The sequence below is a fragment of the Camelus bactrianus genome, chromosome 33, assembly GCF_048773025.1.
Source record: "Camelus bactrianus isolate YW-2024 breed Bactrian camel chromosome 33, ASM4877302v1, whole genome shotgun sequence".
Lineage (NCBI taxonomy): Eukaryota > Metazoa > Chordata > Mammalia > Artiodactyla > Camelidae > Camelus > Camelus bactrianus.
Window position 1 is genome coordinate 18,551,981 of NC_133571.1, and position 18,747 is coordinate 18,570,727.

General features: G+C 53.1%; 1 protein-coding gene across 4 annotated transcripts in view; it reads left to right on the plus strand.

Annotated features, from left to right (window-relative positions):
• PKNOX2 (PBX/knotted 1 homeobox 2) overlaps positions 1-18,747 on the plus strand; it is a 233,749-nt gene that overhangs the window by 140,613 nt on the left and 74,389 nt on the right. For 3 of the 4 annotated variants that reach the window (XM_074357132.1, XM_074357135.1, XM_074357134.1), the window contains exon 3: positions 2,747-2,854. The exons of the other annotated variant lie outside the window; for it this stretch is intronic. The gene's annotated coding sequence lies outside the window, so the exon portion shown is untranslated. The remainder of the gene's footprint in view (positions 1-2,746; positions 2,855-18,747) is intronic. 4 annotated transcript variants of the gene reach the window in all.

Here is an 18,747-nt window from a genome sequence, read left to right on the forward strand (position 1 = left end):
TACCCTAAGACAATCATCAAGTCTGGAGCAAAACTCAGCTGCAAGAATGGGCATTATGTGTTTCTAATGACAAAAACTGGAAATAATCTAAACAACAAATAATAGAAATTTGGCTGGGTAGTTGGAGTACATCCGTAAGTGGCATGCCATGTGTCACTAAGATTATTGTGTACATTTCCCTTATGTGCAAAGGTATTTACGGTACGTCGTTAAATTTATAAGGCTGCTTACAGAACAAACAGCGTGTAGAGTATGATCCTGTCTTGAAGAAAAAGGCGTCTTACTCTACATAGTAACTGTGGTTATGTTTGTATCCTAGGACCACAGCTAACTTAAAGTTTTCTCCTTCTTCTGTATCTATTTTGTACAATAAGGATATATTATTTTATGAAGGTAATAAAAATTAAGTTATTATATTAACATATCGCCTTCTAAGATTGTTTTAAGAGTTAGAGAAGATACTACATATGAAAGTACTTTGTAAAATGAAAAATTATGCAGCTATAAGACAGGGTCTCTGCCCACAAGGAGCCTCCAGTTTGGAGAGAGACGAGAGGGATGCGAGATTAACTGTAGCATGAAACCGAGCCTGGCAAGAGCTTTCGGAGGGTGACAAACATGTTACTTGGAAACACAGAGGAGATCAAATGACGTCTGGCTGTAGAGGAAAAAGCCAGAATGTTCGAGTTGAACACTGAAGAGTGATAAGGTTCTTGTCCAGCAGAGATGTAGAATTGGGGCAGTAAGAGAAGTGGGAGGTCACGGGACAGATTTGGAGAACGCAAGGGCTGTGTGTGGATGGCAGTAGCAAGCCTACGGTGAAGGGTCGAAGCTGAGTTCAGAAGGCAGTTAGGGAGGTCAGGGGCCAGGCTGCACTTGATCAGTGCGACAGTGAACACCAGAGGTGCCTTCCATGAGTAAGGAGTCACTGAAAATTCTGGAGTAGGAGGTAGCACGGCTGTAAGGTCATCCCGGACAGTGTCTGGCAAGTCCGAGGCCCTGGATGGATGCAAAATGAAGCCCTCTGCCTGGGAAGCTCAGTCCCAAGGCAGCTAACAGGCTGGTGGGGCAAACAGCAGGGAGGAGGAGGGACTTGGCCGTCATGGCCAGGGATGCGGGCCCTCTCCAGGTGTATCACTGGGAATGGAAAGGAGAAGACCATCTTCCTCCCGGACTGGAAAGAGCTGGGATGTGGGGGAGTGATGGGGAGGGAACATGAGGTGGGGCTCAGGAAGGGAGGAAGTGGACTTGTCCTTCAGATTTGCTGCCTGGGGGACCGGGGAACCAGGAGTCATTCACAGAAGTCACAGGCAATGCCAGTGGAGGAGGAAAGGCTGGGATGGGGGCACTTCGGTGCTCACAGCATCCTCTCCCTCAGTCCTGATCTCTTGGGCAGGTGATGGCCTGGGGGACCTGAGCCTTCTGCCACGTTGAATGGATCTCATATCCATCATCCCTCCTTGGGAGGAATCTGGGCCCCATGTGGGGAAGGGGGTTTTGTTTCAACCCAGAGAGATTTTTTAGTGGAAATTCATTAACCACGTGCTCCTCTCCAGTCATCCCATCTCCTAGCTCCCCCACTTCCTCTCCCTGCAGCCAGGAGTTCACACACCCCTTAGGATCCTGGATGCTGTGTCTCTGCCACCCTCACCTCCAGCAGTGCACACGCACGCACACACACACACACACCCCAGAGGGAGGCAGGAAAGTCTTGTTCAGGCAAATGTCTGAATTTCCATTTCCCACTGCAGCTCCCAGCCCGGCCACTGTTTAGCTCCTCCTGTTGTCATGTCACTAGTTAATTACATTCTTTACTGAGGTGCAAATGTGTTTTTACAGGGAGACTAAGATGGTGTTAACTAGGAAGGAATTGTGAATGTTAAAGATGCGTTTACCTCTGGTTGCAGGGCTGGGGCTCTTGGCTGGAGATGCTCCCTGCTGCTGCCCTGAAAATGCAGCCCAGGCATCAGCAGCCCCCTCTCCCTTCCCATGACCCCACCATCCTGGCCCCAAGCGCAGCCTCACTGGAGTCAAATCAGCAACTCCATCCAGAGGGAGAAATTGCTGTGAGTGGGAAGTGTCAGGCCAGGCCTTACACTGGTGCTGACCACCAACCTCATTTCTGGACACTTGGTGCATTTCAGACATTGAGAAACAAAATTAATCCACTTTAATCTAAAAGTAAATAAGTAAGTTGTGCAGTCAAATCCCCCTTTAGGCCGAGGCTGTCTTCCACTGCCTGGGTCCGTTACCCCCCTGACTCTTCCTCCCTGCTGCCAGCAGGCACCCTCCCCTCCAGCCCATCAGTGTCTCTCCAGACCCCCAGCCAAAGCCTGCCTGCAGGGAAACCATCTGAAACTCTTCTGCACACCTGAACAGGTTGCAACTGCCGCCCTTTCTCTGAGTTCCCTACAGTTTAAAACAAAAAGCCAGCTGTGGCTCCCCAGGACCCAGCTTCACTCAGGGACCAGCCCACACTTGCAGGGAGAGAGGGCTGACTATGTGTCTGGTGCCAGGGGACCAGACAGGTGACCACAGGGCACTTCCCACTGTGACAAGGGCTGAGCGGCCCCTGAGAAGAGGGGCTTGAATGGTGCACGTGGTAGGAAGCCTGCAGAGCACGCAGAGTGTACCCCTTCCCGCCAGCCTTGGAGTGGGGGGGACAGAGGTGGGTCCTCTTTTCCCTGATCCCCTGCCCCGAGCACTTCTCTGCCCTTTTTGAGCACTTCTCTGCCCTTCTTTGCAGGTGCGCTGGCTCTAGCAGGCAGGAAGACATTCTGGCCCAGCTGGAAGTGAGAAGAGGGGAGCAAGTCTCCTGAGGGCCATCCTAGAGGCCACCAGGATCACCCGAACAGTAAGAAATGCCTCTCCATCCTTTAACACATAGTTAAACCCTCCAGGCAGATTCTCTTTTCTTCTGAAAACCTCGAGAACCAGCCCGTAACATTAGCTGACACTTAGCACACACAACCTTCGACAGCACAGCCCTGCGTGATTTCTCCATGTCTTTGCTCCTGGAGGACAGCACAGGGCTGTGTGCCTGGTCCCTGGGCACCTCTCTTTTCTTCTACATACTCCATGAACAATAGACTGTTGTTGATACAGACGGATGGGCTGTTGCTGACACCATGATGATGGTAACACTTGTACAACCCTCTGGAGCGAGCGTTATCACCAGGGGTGTTTCTGGAAAATTCAGTGCCTGGATCTCACACCGGGGTTCCTGATTTGCGAGTCCGGGTTCAGACCAGGAATCTGCACCCCAAGTGTTTCTGATGAACACAGAGGAAACTGCATCCCAGTGGTTTGTGATGAAGTATGAGAAATAGCTCCTCGGAGTGTATAAAGCATTCTGAATGGAGAATCTCACTTAATCCTCTTATCAGATAGGGTTTTTTACATCCCCTTAAGTAACTTCATGATCTCACAGACCTGTATCTGTATAGGCAGGGATTTGGAAGTCAGTTATCCAAAACAAGCCTTTTTTCTTTCCAGTATGCCATGATAAGGGCTGGGTCTGTTATGGTGAGATTGGGCCCCAACTCCAAAGGACCCTGCCCAGGATTTTGTAAGTTTTCCTGATGTCTTAGGGCCGCCATGACCTTCTAATTCCTCAGTCTTCATTTTGGAGGCAGTAACAATTGCCAAATTCCTCACAAAAGCTGGTTTCCCTCTAGAGAAGAGGGAGAGAGACAGTCAGAAAAGTGAATGTCCCCAGGCAGGTGGTTAGAGAAGCCCCAGATATTCAAGGGGACGGCCCGTCCAACAGCAGCAGAACTGGCCAGCCGTGGTCGTCTGTTCCTGTGCCCCCTGGCTGTTAGGGGAGCCCTGTGTTCGGGGTGTGTTATGGGGTAGGGAGCACGCTGAGTCATGCTGGGTCCCCTCGAGGTGAAAGCCGAAGGAAAAGCTGGATCCCAGGGGTCAGGGCTTCACCCCAAGTGTGAGCTGAATGATGCCCATTTAGGGGACAATCTTTTCAACGATCTTCGGAGCCTGTGCGCACAGTGATATGGAAAGGAGTTCCCTGCAGGCAATGGCTGTGGTGAGGGCTTGGAGAAGATGGGGGATGGTTAAAGAGGAAAAGGGGGCAAAGGGTCAGAGACTCCTGGGGAACCAGTGTGGACGGTTGTCATTGCCCTAGTCCAGTGGCTGCTCTGGGACTGGCGAGTGAATCAGCTTCCTCCTGCCGAGCTACCTATTTCAGAGGGAGCCCAACAGAGTCCTATACACCCCTTCCCCAGCCCCTGCTGATGCTGCTGAGGCTGGAGTCTAAACAGGCAGTACCTGGGGGTGGAGGGGCCTGGCCCTCCCTAGGTAGAACTAGGGGGAGGATGGAAGTGTGTTGACGGACCACTAACTCCTGCTGTGAGTTGCGTCTTTCTACACAATGGAAGGCATTCAAGAATGAGATAGAGGCAACCTCAAATATCACCCCAGCCTCCCCCTCCACCCCGCCACACACACACACGCACACACACACGCACACACGTACACTTGCTGTGCACGGAACAGCCTAGCCAAGTGAGCGCCAGTGTGGTCTGTTCTGGGGGCTGCATAGAGTTGACACTGTTGCTTGGATGGGTGCAGTCGGCAAGGACAATTTTTGCAGCTAATGCTGGAAGTGTGGCAATCAGAGGAGCCGCCAGCTGTCTCACTTCGATTCTTAGCTCTCTCGCTCTCTTTTTTTAAAATCATTTTGCTTACATAATCCACCCCCTTTTTATTTTCTAATTCTCTCCTTGCAAAGCTGGCACCAGAGGGGAAGGGCTGGGGTGGAGGGGGTAGCAATTACACATCAGTTTGGGGCGCATTTACATTTTGCAATTACAATTTAAAAATAAGTCTCGTTAATGATCTCCACGTGTCAGCGACAACCCCAAACTGACACAGGTACTCTCCTGGGCCTGCCTGCCTGCCTCCCCCTGAAGTCAGAGGCTTGGGGGTGGGGTTTGCGCAGAGGTGCCCAGGGAGACCTGGGGGAGCCAGGGGCAGCAACTGAACGGGGGCGGAAGTGATGAGTGTGTCCCTGGGGCTGCTGGAGGACAGGTCTGGCGCTAACACTAGAAACCAGAACCCAGGCCTCCTCCCTGGTCTCCTGCTCTGTCCTCGCCCCAACGTCGCAGGCTCAGTGTCCTCAGGAGGCAATGTCAGTGCTCAGCTGGGAGGAAGGGAACCCTGTCTGCTGTTACCCTCCGAGCTGGGAGGGCCCTGTTGGGCCAGCGTAAATCCTAGTCCCCCTGCGCCGGCTGACGCCTGGATATTCATGGACTGGGTAGAGGGCCCGAGGCCGTACACACGCGGGGGTCAGGAAGGGAGAAGGATTGGCTGTCCCAGTCTGGGGAGGACACTTCTCTTAGTAACTAGTTACCACAGACTTATTGACGCCCTCTGACTCCTTGAGCAGGGGCTTTGGAACAGACCCACCCAGACTCAGCTCTACCGTGTGCTGGCTGCGGGGTCTGACGCAAGTTGTGTGACTTAGTTTTCTAACCAACACCATCTTCATGTACCTGGAATAATTATATTTACCTCACAGGGCTAGCGTGAGGGTTGAATAACGTACCAGGCGGCACCTGATGCAAGCCTGGCCGGTGGCGAATGCTCAGTAAACGTCGGTCCCTCCCTGGGCCCCTCCCCAGCATGCTCCCTCCTGCCCACACTGAGCTGCTTCTTTCCAGCTCCCGTGGACACTAAGGAAGCATGATCTGGTCCAGTTTCTCCAGGTCTCCCATCTGCACCCTGAGCAGCTCCTGAAGTGGACCCCAGCCCCTCACACACCCACCATCTCCCGGGGGGCTTCTCTGCGGGGCTCAGGCATCAGGCCTTCAGCATCTCACAGCCTCTCTTCCTGCCTCTGGCTTGTAACAAGCCCAGCTCTCTCTCTTCTGGGCACTAGTTCAATGGAGCTTCCATCAGGCCTCACGTATGTTCTTTATCTGTGAAATGAGGGGGTAGATGGAGCTCTTTGAGGTGCCTTGGAGCCTCAGCATCTGAAACTCTCAGATTTTCCTCCCCTCTTGGCTTCCTTCACACCGTTACTTGCATGTGAAGCTTGCATCTCCTGGGCGGCTTCATCCAGGACAGTCTTTGGACTGATCACTTGTAGTCCAGAATGTGCATTCATTACTTGAAACATACATGAAACAGCTCCTCCCAAGGACAAAAAGTGATTTGCATCTTGCAAAAATCAGAGAAAGGAAGACATACCAGAAGCAGGCTGCCTGGCGTAGGGCAGAGGACACAGAAGGGGCTGCAGACAGGGGTTCCTTGAAGGCAGAGACTACATCTTACTGTTTGGGTGTTTAGTTGAACACAGTTAAATGTTATGTGTTCAATACTGTCCTAAAAACTTGTTTTGTTAACCTAAGCTATATAAGGGAGAGTTTTCCAGGTCAAAAGCAATAGATCCTTGTTTTTAATGATTGTGTAGTATTCTCTTACATGGATGTTTTATAACGGGCTTAGCTATTTTACAATTTAGAAGTAAAGCATGTATGTGAGGAGGAAACCCACAGTGCTAAAGATATAAAGTAGAATTAAAAATCTCCCTTCTTTCCCCACCTCTGCCCACTAGGCTCACGATCCAAAGTCAACCCCAACGCTTTAGCTGATTTTGAGGCCATTTATTATGTTATGTAATATGCATGAAAACCCTCTTTTTTAACATATGCATTTATCAGGTAACTCCCTGCTATGGAAGTGGGGCAATGAGCACACGTTCTGCTCCCTCCAGTCTGTATGCATTTGATCAAACAAAATTTGGTATTATCTACTTTTAGTATGCCGTATATTTATAATACAGTGTATATGTGTTATATAGTACACAGTGCTACAATTTTAGTGTAATCGTCTATGTACTATCTTTATGTTAAAATTTAGAAGATTTATTATGGTCCGTTAAGTAACTGTAGTTACCCGCATTCTGACTATAGGTTGATTATAAGGTGGAAATGTCATTCAACCACAGAACTAAATCGTGTGATTTGACCACAGAAAACGAAATGGAATCCTATCGTCACCACTTGGCTGCTGCCAGGGATCTTCCGAGCCCCCAGGTTAACACCTGCCCCCCTCCCAGCTGCCTTCCCTCCCATTGGTCACGCCGGCTGCTGCTCTGTCTTGTTTTACGTTGTCCTCTTCCTCCGACCTCTTTGTTCTACTAGAATACCGCCTCTAGTTATTTTTATGTTGATGGGAGGGAAATAAACTCCGAGCTGTTACATGTCCAACACGGACTTTACCTTGTCTTCAGACTTGACTGTTAATCTGACCCAGTTCAGCTTGGCTCCCGTGCTCAAAACCTTTTCCTTTCCATCTTGAAGGCGCTGCTCCGCCACCTTCTTCTTTCCACTCTTGCAATGAGAATCCACTTTTAGTTTTCTTTTTCTTTTTAAAATTCTGAAATTTCACCACGCTGCACTGAGGCTTGAGATTTGGTTTGCTCTTTTTTTCGTTACTCTTACTCAGTCCTTGGGATCCCTTTAAATCTGAAGTCACCTGTCTTGCTTCATTTCATCGTATCTATGTGTATTCTGCTCTGTTGTTTCTGTTTTCTTTTTCTGGAACTTCCACTGCCCAGCGCAGAGCCCAGCACATAGTAGGTGCTCAGCAAATGACTAATGACTTGGTTACCTGGGTTCTAGTTAGGACCCGTCTCCAACTGGCTGCATGAACTTGAACAGGATTTCTCCTTTGTACAGGGAAGCTGCTCTGCCAGCCCTCCAGCCATCTGCTCTGGACAGAATGCTCTGGAGCCTTGAGTCCTACGCTGCCCCTGGGGTTGGGGAAGAAGCTAAGGAGTGAGGAGTGAGGGGAAAGCGGAGAGTGAGCCGTAGGGCAGCGTGGTGGCCAGCCTCCCACTACAGACAATTCCCCGAACCTCAAATCTCTTCAGCATCCCCTGAATGTCCCCTTGGGGACCTCTCTCCTTGACCTTCCCAGTCATTCTTACACAGGCCTCCTTCCCACTCCCTCTCCCTCTGCCCATCTCTCCCACTGCCCCACTTCTCCACTCACAGCTACTGTTAGGGAAATAACCCCTCACCACAGCTAGTGCCTCCTTAGGTGAGATCTTTTTTTCACCTTTATGAATTCCAGAACAAAAAGACAGCAGACTTCTCTTCCCAATGCTGCCAAGCAGATGCTCTGACCTGAGACAGCCAGGCCCTGAAAAACAGACCATCACAGAGTCCTGCCCATAGCAGGGATCTGATCCAGCCTTAGGCACCTGTGCCCCTGGGGAGGCGCCTTGGATGAGAATTTCGCCTGACTCCTCCTCCCCTCCCCAGAGACCCGCCCTAGGAGCAGACGCCTCCCACACAGCACCCTGCTCACCCAGATCAGTCTGCTCCAGACAGAATCTCGAGATCTGGGAGTCAAGATGCTTCACTCCTCCCTGAATGGGCCAGGCACTGGAAGACTCAGATTAACAAGTGCTCAGATCCCAGAAGATCATTCTCTGTTCTAAGTCGGAGCATCCTAATTGGTCCCCCAGGGCCAGAGTCCACTGTGTGAGGCTGTCTCCTCCTCACCCCTACCCGCCCCGTCCTTGTCCTGACATGAGAAGTGGGGTCCATCTTACTGGAGAAGGGTGAGGCACAATCTTGAACTTCAAGTCCATAAGGATTCTGTACTGAAGGCAGGCCTCTTTCCTTCCACCGAGACCACAACAACAGGGAATGAGTTGTCATTGCAAAGGGCAGAATTAAGGTTTGTTGCGAGTTATAATTTTCAGACAAGCTGCTAGTATTCAAGGATTCTGCTGCTAATATGAAACACTTCTCCTCGGTCAAGTGCAGTGGAAAGCGCCAGCATATGACTAAAGTTTTCCCTGTTAGAAACCAGAGAACTATAGACCCCTTTCCAAGGCTGGAGGTTGAAGGGGCTGGAACTTGGCAGAAGGCAGCCGGGAGCCTGTGGGAGGCAGAACACGGCTCTGGTCCTCTGCGCTTTTGTTTATTGCAGCCTGCTTCGGAGGCTGTGGGTAACAACCCCACTGTTGGCCCGTGGAGATGTCTTCACTGGTTGCCCCTTCAGAACACTGCCTGGAACCTCTGTGGGCAGAGAAAGGAAGGGATGGCTCTGAAAGGAAGGTTCACAGGAAGGGGCTTCTGCAGGGGGATAAAGTCGGGATCCAGGGAGATGTGACAAGGATGGGACACTTCCTAAGGATGATCTGAAAAACCAAAACACAGTACTGCTCAACTGGACAGGTTTTCCAAAGACAGAGCCAGGTGCCTCTTTGCCTGTGAGTCATAGCATATTTCCCACCAGAACAGGGACTTCTTTGCAGCTGTGGGTGGTCCCTGGAAAACCCTGGGTGGGGCAGGAGAAGAAGGCCAAGCAGTCACAGTGAGGGAGTTCAGGCTGGCTACATGCTCCCTTCCACCCCACCCCGCCCACCTGGGCCACAGCACGGCTCCTCGGTCCCTGCTGACCGGAAGGAGACGCTACCAGAGTCCCAGCCAATGTGAGTCAGAGCCTTGGCCCGAAGCTGCCTCCCGGCGTGGGGTCAGGGCCCAGGCCGTCCCCGCCTTCACCCAGCACCAGCGCCCGGAGTTCTAGCCCACAGCTGAGACACATGATCCAATTCCCAATTACTCATCACCTTGCCCAGCCCGTCTTCAACCATGTATTCCATCATATCTATTCATTCTCTCATTTTGTTCTTTCCCTTCATAACTGAACCCACAGTCCAGCGAGTCTAGGACGGAGGCTCAGACCTGCCTCTATCAGCTCCGTGTTTCCCGTCTCTGGTTCTGCTGCACTGTGTTTATAAGACCCCAACTTCCTATCGCTGCTATCAGCACTTTCCACTTTCCATCTTCCACTCATTTTTTTTTTTTGCAGTAATGAGAGCAGATGCAATAAAATATTGAAATAAATTTGTACACACACTGCTGCCCAAAGAAGACAGGGCTGACTTCAGAAATGAACTTGGCCGTTTAGCAGTCCCACCATCCACAGGCAGAGAGTGTGTGCTCATTAATGAAGTCCAAAAGCCCAAATCTGGCATACGGGGGATGTTTTGGCCTGTCGATATGGGGGAGTCTTGGAAATTCGGTGCCTGTGGAGGTCCAAGGACAGCCCATGTCAGATGTCCCAACTGCAGACGGTCGTATTTCCACAGACAGCCTATCTTTCTACATCTCCAAGGCTCTCACTCCTCCTCTGGTGTTCCTCCCCTCCGCCCTGAGAGACTTCTAGGTTAAACATTCAGACCCTGAAATCAGACCACGGGTCACATTTGGAAACTTTCTCAACCTCTCTAAGCCTCAGTTTTAGAATGGGGATAACCGTCATGCCTACACTGTAAGGTTGTGGAGAAAAATAAACAAGGCTATCTGTGAAAGAAGCCCAGTGTACCACGCCCAAGTGTGCCCAGTGCGTGTGAGGGCTCGGTCAATGACAGTCGTTACTAAGTCTGTGTTATCGTCTCTCCCTGAGCAAAATTGGCTCCAGGGAAACAAACTCGTTCTCACTGAGGTGTGAATGACTGCTGGGACTGAAAGATTTATCCTTCCCAGATTTGTTTGTTTGTTTTACCTTTAAACAGTAAACCAAAGAAATTAAATTGTAATTGTATATATATTCAGGCTCGGTAAAGAGGCAGACCTTGTGAAGTCATATTGCACAGTCTTTTCTCCCCGAGAAGGAAATGCAAGGCAGAGCCACGAACTCGTCTGCTGGGGAGCATAGGGTTCAGTGGGCAGGACGGGACACGTGGCTGGGGAGCAGATTTTCCGTAACATAGAAACACACGTAGTGCTAATTCACACTACGGAGCCCTACAGCCGCCTGACGGCAAGGCTCCCAGTGACAGGGTGGCGCTGGGGTGGAACGTGAAGGAAGGCTTCATGGAAGAGTAGGCTTTTGAGCCAAGTTTTGATGAAGGTCAGGGCACAATCGGTAATATAGGAGGCTTGTCAGCAGAGAAGCACAGCAAAAGGCATGGAGGAAATGTTTCTCGCAGTAGAGAGGGGGCGCCCGCTTAGCGGGGGCTGGAGTGGCCATGCCCAGGAGTGGACTTGCTCCCAGCATCACTTCTGCTCACGTGACAGCCGTCATCGTCCCTTCCCCGGGGCTGCCTTTCTGACAGACCAGGACACCAGTTCTCCTTCCAAGCAGCAGTGAGGACCGAGGGTTGCGGCGGCCTCGCTGGCGTCCTTTCCTCCCCTGAGCTGACTCGGGGACTCTACCTGGTCTCCCTTTATCTCATGAGCTCACCTGGGTCACCACCAAGGCCCAGCGGGGAGGACATCTGTTGGCTGAGTCAGGAAGTGTCAGGGATGAGTGGCTTTTCAATGATAAACTGAGCCCAGAGGGCCACTTGCCTCCACAGCCCTGACTCTTGACCCTTTTTTTTTCCTGGAGGCAATTAAGAAAAATGGAACCAGATACCCACTAGCCAGAGGACGTGGTACCATCCTTCGCAGAGAAAAGAGGAGGCTGGATGACCCTCTTAGCAGCCTCTGCTTCCAGGGGAATCTGAGAGCATCGTGGGTGACAGACTGGAGAGGGGCCAGGGTCCCTTACCTCTGTAGACTCCCTCACCCCAGCCCCCTCCCTGCCCACCCCTTCAGGCCCCTCATTTCCCCTGCTCCTTCCTTTCCGCAGCTCCCAGGGAGTGCTGCCCTCCCAGGCGGGCCACTGCCTCCAAGGAGAGAAAGATTGATGGGAGGGGGCAGGCAGGTAGGGCAGCAGAAGCAGAAGCACCCCTTCCATCTGGGGTCCCCAGTGACGGAGCTGTTTGTCTGTCTCTGTTGAGTTGTGAGCCCCAGGGGCCCGGCCCGTGTTGTTTTCTCCTCTCGGTTCCTGAGCAGCGGCTGCTGTCAGCTCTCAACAAATAATAATAAACCTGGGAATCAGGTTTGTCGAGGGGGATTTCAGTCCCTGGGTTCATTTTTAGATTTGTTTCTCTGCATGTGTGTGCAGACAAGGGAGCACGTGATGGGCCCCGGGGGAGCCGGCCCGGGCTCCCAGCTGCCCTGGCAATCCACCCCAACCGCTCCCACGGAAGAGCTGGCGGCCCTCCTCCGCCCTGACCATTGCGGCTGCCTGGATGCTTAAAAGAGAAGAAAAATAATTGAATGAAAGGCCGCCAGCTCTCTCCTTTCTCTGTTCCTCCCCACCTCTCCCACTCACGCTGTTTGGATAGAGATGAAGGGGGCTGGAGATGAAAAAGGGAGGGCAGGATCCCATCTCCAGGTTCCAGAGCTGCCTACGGGATGGGCGGGAACCTGGCCACAGGCCCCCGGAGAGGCTCTAGTGCCTGGAACCTTCCCGCGGACTCCACCCCGGGGCAGTAGCGATGGCCTCCCTACCCCCATCCCTGGGATACAGCAGTAAGAGGAGGGGGTTCAGAGAAAGGGAAAACATGTTCTAAGTTGAGCATCACCGACAAAAACAGGACCCAATTGTGGGTGAGTGTGATATTTAGGACCAGACTGGCGGCGCCTCTGGGGCAGAATAGCACGTGCTTTATGGCAGATTGGGAGTGACCCTTGGAGGTCACTGCTGTCAGCCCCCTGCCTCCTGGCAGGAGAAGTTACAGACCACGTCTCTGTGAGACGAATGCAGGGCTGTGCCTACCCTTAGAGCTCGCATGCTTTTTTCCTCTCCCTTTCTGTTTTTTTGTTTTATTTTGTTTAAAGGAACCAAAGGGGGAAAAATTGCCAAGTTGTAAAGTGCTTAAAGAGGAGATGAGAATCTTCATCAAAATGCTAAAAGCTGGAGGGGGAGAGTAATGTGAAAACTCTTGCCGCTATTTATGGGATTGATTCTCAGATCAAGAAGAAGCAAGCAGTTGGATGAAAGGAATTATTGTTAAGCTCCTCGGTAGGAAGATCTAATGGACAATTGCCGCTATCAGGGGGAATTAAATTGCTGTTTCAGTTTGTAAAATATATCAGCGGCTTTTTGAAGCCAGAAAAGGTGTGACAGGCAAGGCAGAGAGGAAAGCAGGGGGCTCTGCCACTTTCCGGCCCCGGTGTGAGAAACAGGAGCCCGGCGGGAGAGATGCCGGGGCCAGAGCAAGGGCTGCTCTCTGAACGCTGAGCCTGGTCCCTTTCTTGGAAGCCAAATTGAAAACTAGCTGAACTAGGGGAGTAGAGGAAGCTGTAGCCCTGGAGCTCTGGGCCCTGATGTGCTGGGAGCCCCCATGAATCAGAGGCCACTGGGCAGGACTGGGCTCTTCTCTGGGAAACCTGGTCAGGGGTGGGTGATGTTGGGGTGAGAAGGGCAATTTGGGTCTGCGGTTGCCAACAGCCCCACCCACACCCAGGGTGTAGTTGAATCCTCTGCCTGTGTCACCGCCAAGCCTCCCCCGACGACAGTGTGGACACAGAAGGATCCAGGGTGGATAATCACCCACTTCCTCCCAGAACTGGGTCTCCCAGCAAGCAACTCTGCCCCAGCAAGGTTTTGCTCATCCCTGGGCTGCAGTCAGTGAGCAAGTGAGCTTGTAAATCACCTGCTGACCCAGCCCCACAGGGGACATATTGTTATTCCAGATAAAGAGCGAAATGGCCTTGGGAGTGGGGAGAAGGAGAGGAAGGGGAGGCTCTTGGAGGGAGGACCACGGGCCATTTGGAGGGGGCCACACTGCTGAGACAGGGAGCAGCAGGTCTCTGGGTTCCCAGAAGGCTCCTGCCCCTCCCCAAGTCCCCATGGCAGTTGGGGGCTGGAGGAGGAGAGCAAGGTGGGGAGAGGGGCGATTTCCAGGCTCTCGAGGAGGCAGAAGCCGGCAGCACTAGTCAGAGCTCACGCTGGCTCCACTCTGTTCCCTAGAGACTGCACCATCACAGGAGGGCGTGACCCTCGCCACCTCCCAAGCAGGCCTCCCAGAAAAATAGCCGATGACAATTAGTGTCGAGGGCTGTGGGAGGCCAAGGGGCCTGAGTGGCCGGCTGTCTTGGTTGTCGTAGAGAATTCTTTCCCCCTAAGAGTTCCAAGTGGAACCAGAGGGGCACCAGGGAAGTGGCCCTTCTGGCTTGGACCTTCAGCGAGGACTCCAGCTCTGTGCCCACTGCAGTGGCCCCCTGGGACCTAGGACCTGGTGGAGCAGGGACTCTCTGTGACCCCTTAGCCACCAGCCTTCAGGACAGTGAGTGAGCCGGGGGATCTGATCCTGAGTGCAAATTCTGCTCAGCCCCTCTCCACCATCCTTCCTCCAGTGTGGACACTGGAGCGCCTCAGACTGGAGACCGGGCAGGTGGTTAGCACTGAACAGCTCCAACGCTCACACTCTGAGCCTGGTCTTATCAGACTAGAGGATCTCATTTGCCCCCAGTACCCCCAGGTCAGAAAGATGGGGGGAGCAGCATCCCCTAGGCCATGCATTCCTGTCACCTCAGGCCCTGGGCTTCCGCCCGGCTCCCGGATCATCCTGGGTGAAAAAGCACAGGTCCAACTTGACGTGCGGGGAGGTGGCGGTTCCTGGGGGGCTGACCTCATTCTTCCCTTTCTTCCCTTCACATCTTGCTCCCTTTGAAACGTTTCTACCAGCCCTCCTCACATTTTGAAACTTCCCACCCACAGGTGCATCCTCCTGGTCACCTCCATCCTCCTCACCATCCCACACTGGCCTCACCCTGGTCACCTCCCGGTGCTGGCTCTGGGCACCAAGGCGCAGGGACCACTGAGTTCCTCTAGGCACTCAGTTTTCAGCTTGCAGTTTCTAGCCCTTACTGGGTTTTGCAAAGAGACCTGGTGTGTGTGTGTGTGTGTGTGTGTGTGTGTGTGTGTGTGTGTGTGTGTGTGTGTACACGTACGCCTGCATTTCTTTAGATAAATCCAGAGTCACATGAAATCAGTGACAGGTTGACACCGTTATTTCAAGATTCATCGCTCTGAGTTGCCAGCAGAGGAGACGTAGCCAACTCCTTCCCACCACCAACACTTTTTTTTTCCAGGCATAATTTATAGCAGTGGGGGGAATTTGTTTCCAAAAGATGAATATCACACTATCAGCAACAGCTGCCTCTCATTTTTATTTGTTTTTAAATTTGACTCAAAGTCCAATTCTCTATACACATCCGAAGCTGTAAATCCTAAGGCGACTGATTACATGATTTAGTAAACAGGTTATATTATATAATGCAATTAAAGCGGGGCTCCGCGGCGCCACCTACAGGCCGCTTCCGGGAAGGGAGCTGGGCCAGGGACTGATTTTGGACCAGGCTCTCCGCCGCCCAAGGAAAATAAACGGGATTGCGCCAGGGTTGAGGCGACTGCTCCGGAGGGAGACGCTGAAGCCAGCTAGGTTACTAATGCAGCCTCTTGGTCCCTCCTGCTGAGTTCACAGTGTTATTTCAGCCTCCTGCAAATCCGTCTAGACGTCAGAACCCAGACCTGGGCAGCTGCTCAGAGGGCAGACCTGGGGTTGGGGGAGGGGGTGGTAACCACCTGGGGGCTTCGGGGCTGGGGGCGCTGAGGAGGGCTCCGGCTCTCTGGCGTCAGGGGCCTCCTTCCCTCACTCTCAGGTGAGGGAGCCTTTGGAATGAAGCTACAAGCTTCAACTATTTCCACCCTGTTCCCCAAAGCTTGTGTTGAGTGCTACCCGTGGGCAAAGACTTTTAGAATGTTCTGCTGCAGTCCCTCAGTTTGCAGTCCGGGAGCGAAAGTGACCTGTGCACGTCACAGAGAAGTGGCAGAGCGGGCGGGGTGTGAAATTCAGACGTTCTCTCAGCACAGGCTCCATCTGATCATGGGAGTTTACAGATGAGGACTTTGAGGCCCAGGCAGGAGAGGGAACTTCCACAGCCTCTGCTTGTAGCAGGGAGGGAGAGTAACAAAAGGCTGCTCATGTGTGTGTGTCGGAGGACAGCAGAAGGGCTGCTGGGGGCCTCAGCATTGCGGAAAGGAGGGAGGGAGGGAGGGAGGTGGGCAGGCCCAGGGCCAGGTCTCCCTCCCCTGACCCCTCTGCCTGAATTACAACTCTCTTCAGGTGAGTTGGGCTCTGGGCCCTCAAGGATTCTAGCTTCTCCAAAGAGGTTTCTTCAGAGTGGCAGTGTCACAGAAAACCTGTTCGGGAGAGGAGAGGAGATTGACCTCCCAGGCCTGGGAGGGAAACGGGACCAGAACCGGGGGTGAGGAGGCGAGGAGAAGTGAGGGAGGGGTGGATGAAGAAAACACAGCGCTCGGAGTCCAAGAGGGTGGAAATGTGCCCCCCACCCCTGGCCAGTGCTAACCACCTGCCCAGTCTCCAGGCTGGGGCGACAGGGCTGGACAGTGAGGAGCCGCGGGGAGCTGGGCCCTCCCCCCGCCCACCTCGGTCCCTACAGGGTAGGCCCAGCCGGGGTCAGGGGGCAGGAACAAAGGCTGTGGGGCCAGCTGGCCGAAGAGTTCCCAATTAGACTTTGTTTCTCATCCTTAAGGCCGGGAGCCCCCAACCCCAGCACCCCAGCCCAATTACTGTGGGGCAGCTTAACCCCTTGGTGCCCCAGGCCGTTAATGGAATGTTAATTGGTCTAATGGGTTTCATGTCAACAAGTCCTAATGAGCTCCTGCCTAACGAGCTTGGTCGTTTTTCCCTAAGCCTGTTTGTCAACACACTGAGCTTGGGCTTCAGACCCAGGGCCTCACCTTGGAGCTGGGGACAGAGCTGAGGAGACAGAGGGAGAGGGTGCTCTGGGCTGCCCCTGCGTCAGTCCTACAGGGGCACCCTTCCCGCCCCCTCAGCCACCCCCGACCTGTGCACACTGCCTCACTCATCTGGCTCCTGAGCTCTGGAAAACGGCAGTTTTAGCTCCTTTTGATGATAATATCAGTGACAAATTATTTCTTCTGGGATCATTGTGAGTTTGTGTTGCATCAGGCTTTTTCCCTCTCCTAGCTGCCATATAATAAAGGTTTTCAGCATAAAAGCAACCTTTTGACGTGACAGAAGCCTCTCCTCCATGGGAAGTTTCTCTGTGGTAAAGGGTTCCTCGGGTGTCCTCCGTTTGCATTCTTGGCTGTGCTCCCTCGAGTGCCCTGGTGTCTGGTGACAGAGGGCCGGGGCCTCCGGACAGGGCGGAGCAGCCTCTCGGCCACAGACAAGTGCTCAGAAGCCCTGGGCAGGCCTGCTGCTCCCCGCCACACTCCTAAAGAAGGTGCAAAACTGGCAGGTTTCCCCCGAGGGCTGGGGGGCCAGCTGTTTGTTCTCCAGGAGTCCCCGCACCCCAGCTGTGGATTCCCAGCCAAGTGTCAGGCAGGAGAAGTCAGGTCCCCATGTTCCCTTACAGGATGGTTCCACCTGGACCCCCAGCCCGCCCGAGCCCAGGTGATGGGAGGAGCCAGGACCTCTGTGGGCAGAGGTGGGTGAGGAAAAGAGCGAGCTTCCAGAGATGGTGATGGGCACCGAGTCTCCTGAGGCATCAGGTCACCAGAGGCGTCTGTGCTTGAGCAAGCAGAGAGGGAAACTTAAGCCCCTGATGAAAAGGCCTCCTGTTTCCTTGCAGAAGCCCCCAGAGGGCAATGGGGGCAGTGGCCTAGTGGCCTGTGGTGACCCCATAGAGGGGGAGGGGAGGGGCAAGGGCCATCTGGGGCCTCAGAAAATTGTTCCCATGTCCTCTGGCCCCTGCTGCACAGCCCAGCAGGCTCCAGACTGAAACATCTCCTCTCAGCCTGGACAGTGGTTGTTTTTGGGAGCAGACTACACTTCGCCATCTCTCTTTACCCCGAGTAGGGCAGCTCCCCAGCTGCTGCAAGTATTTCTAGGGACAAAGACTAAAATGACCCTACCTCCCATTCATTGGACAGTGAACAAAAGAATGCAGACTAGAGTCCTCTGCTTAGCCCAAATCCTCCTCATTCAGCTTCCCGTGCTTGGCCTTCATGATGACTTTCTCCTCTGTGGAATGAGTTACCAAAAGACCCAAACCTGAGGTGGAAGGGATCCAGTTGCCCCTAAAACGGGAGAAAACGCGCCGCCAGACTCTGCCCTCAGGCTCCCCCTTCTGGAGGCGGCTGGCACTACAGCCCCACAGCGGTTGCCTCTCTGGAAGGGATCTTGCCTTCGGGACCCGTGGACCCCATCCAAATTTACCTCATCTGCCAGAGGTCCAGGAAGGGCTGAGCCTAGAACACCCCTGAAATACCCCTATTTCCTTTATTCCCTCAGGGTCCAAAAAAGAGAGATTTCCACACCCATCTTGGTATCTCAGAAGTCTTTACTCTGGAAGTTCTTCCTGGTGTCTCAGAGTCTCTATCCTCTCCCCTCCCCCAACCTCTTCACTCTGCTCTCGCCTTCCTTGGATATTTCCCACCTCCCAGACAAGACCCAGCCGTGAAAACTAGGCGTTGGTCAGTGAGGCGCCCCTCAGAGCCCCCTGCCGAGCCCCTCTGTGGAAGTAAAGCCTGGATCTCGGTGCCTGGTGTGTGTGAGCTAGGGCGAGCCTGAGTGCTTCTGTAGCAAAGACATCCTGGCAGTCCAGCTTCTGAAGTGAGGCCGGGGGTGCGAGGTATAGGTAGCAGTGAGGCCAAGAGGAATTCCCTGCAGTGATGGTGTTTTCAGCACAGGAAGTCATCCCTCCCTCTGCCTTCTCCACTGGAACCTCTGTTCACTTTCTTCCTTCCCGCTGGACCATCACCTCCCTTCTTGGAGAACTTGCCTCTTTCTGTCTGTCCTCCCACACCCCCTTGTGCACTTCAGGTCAAAGCACACCTGGTACTTCAGAGACTCAGGTCAACCAGAACTGATATTTCTTCCACTTCCTGAAAAAGAACTAACACAACAACAAGATACTCACACTTCAATATAGGGCC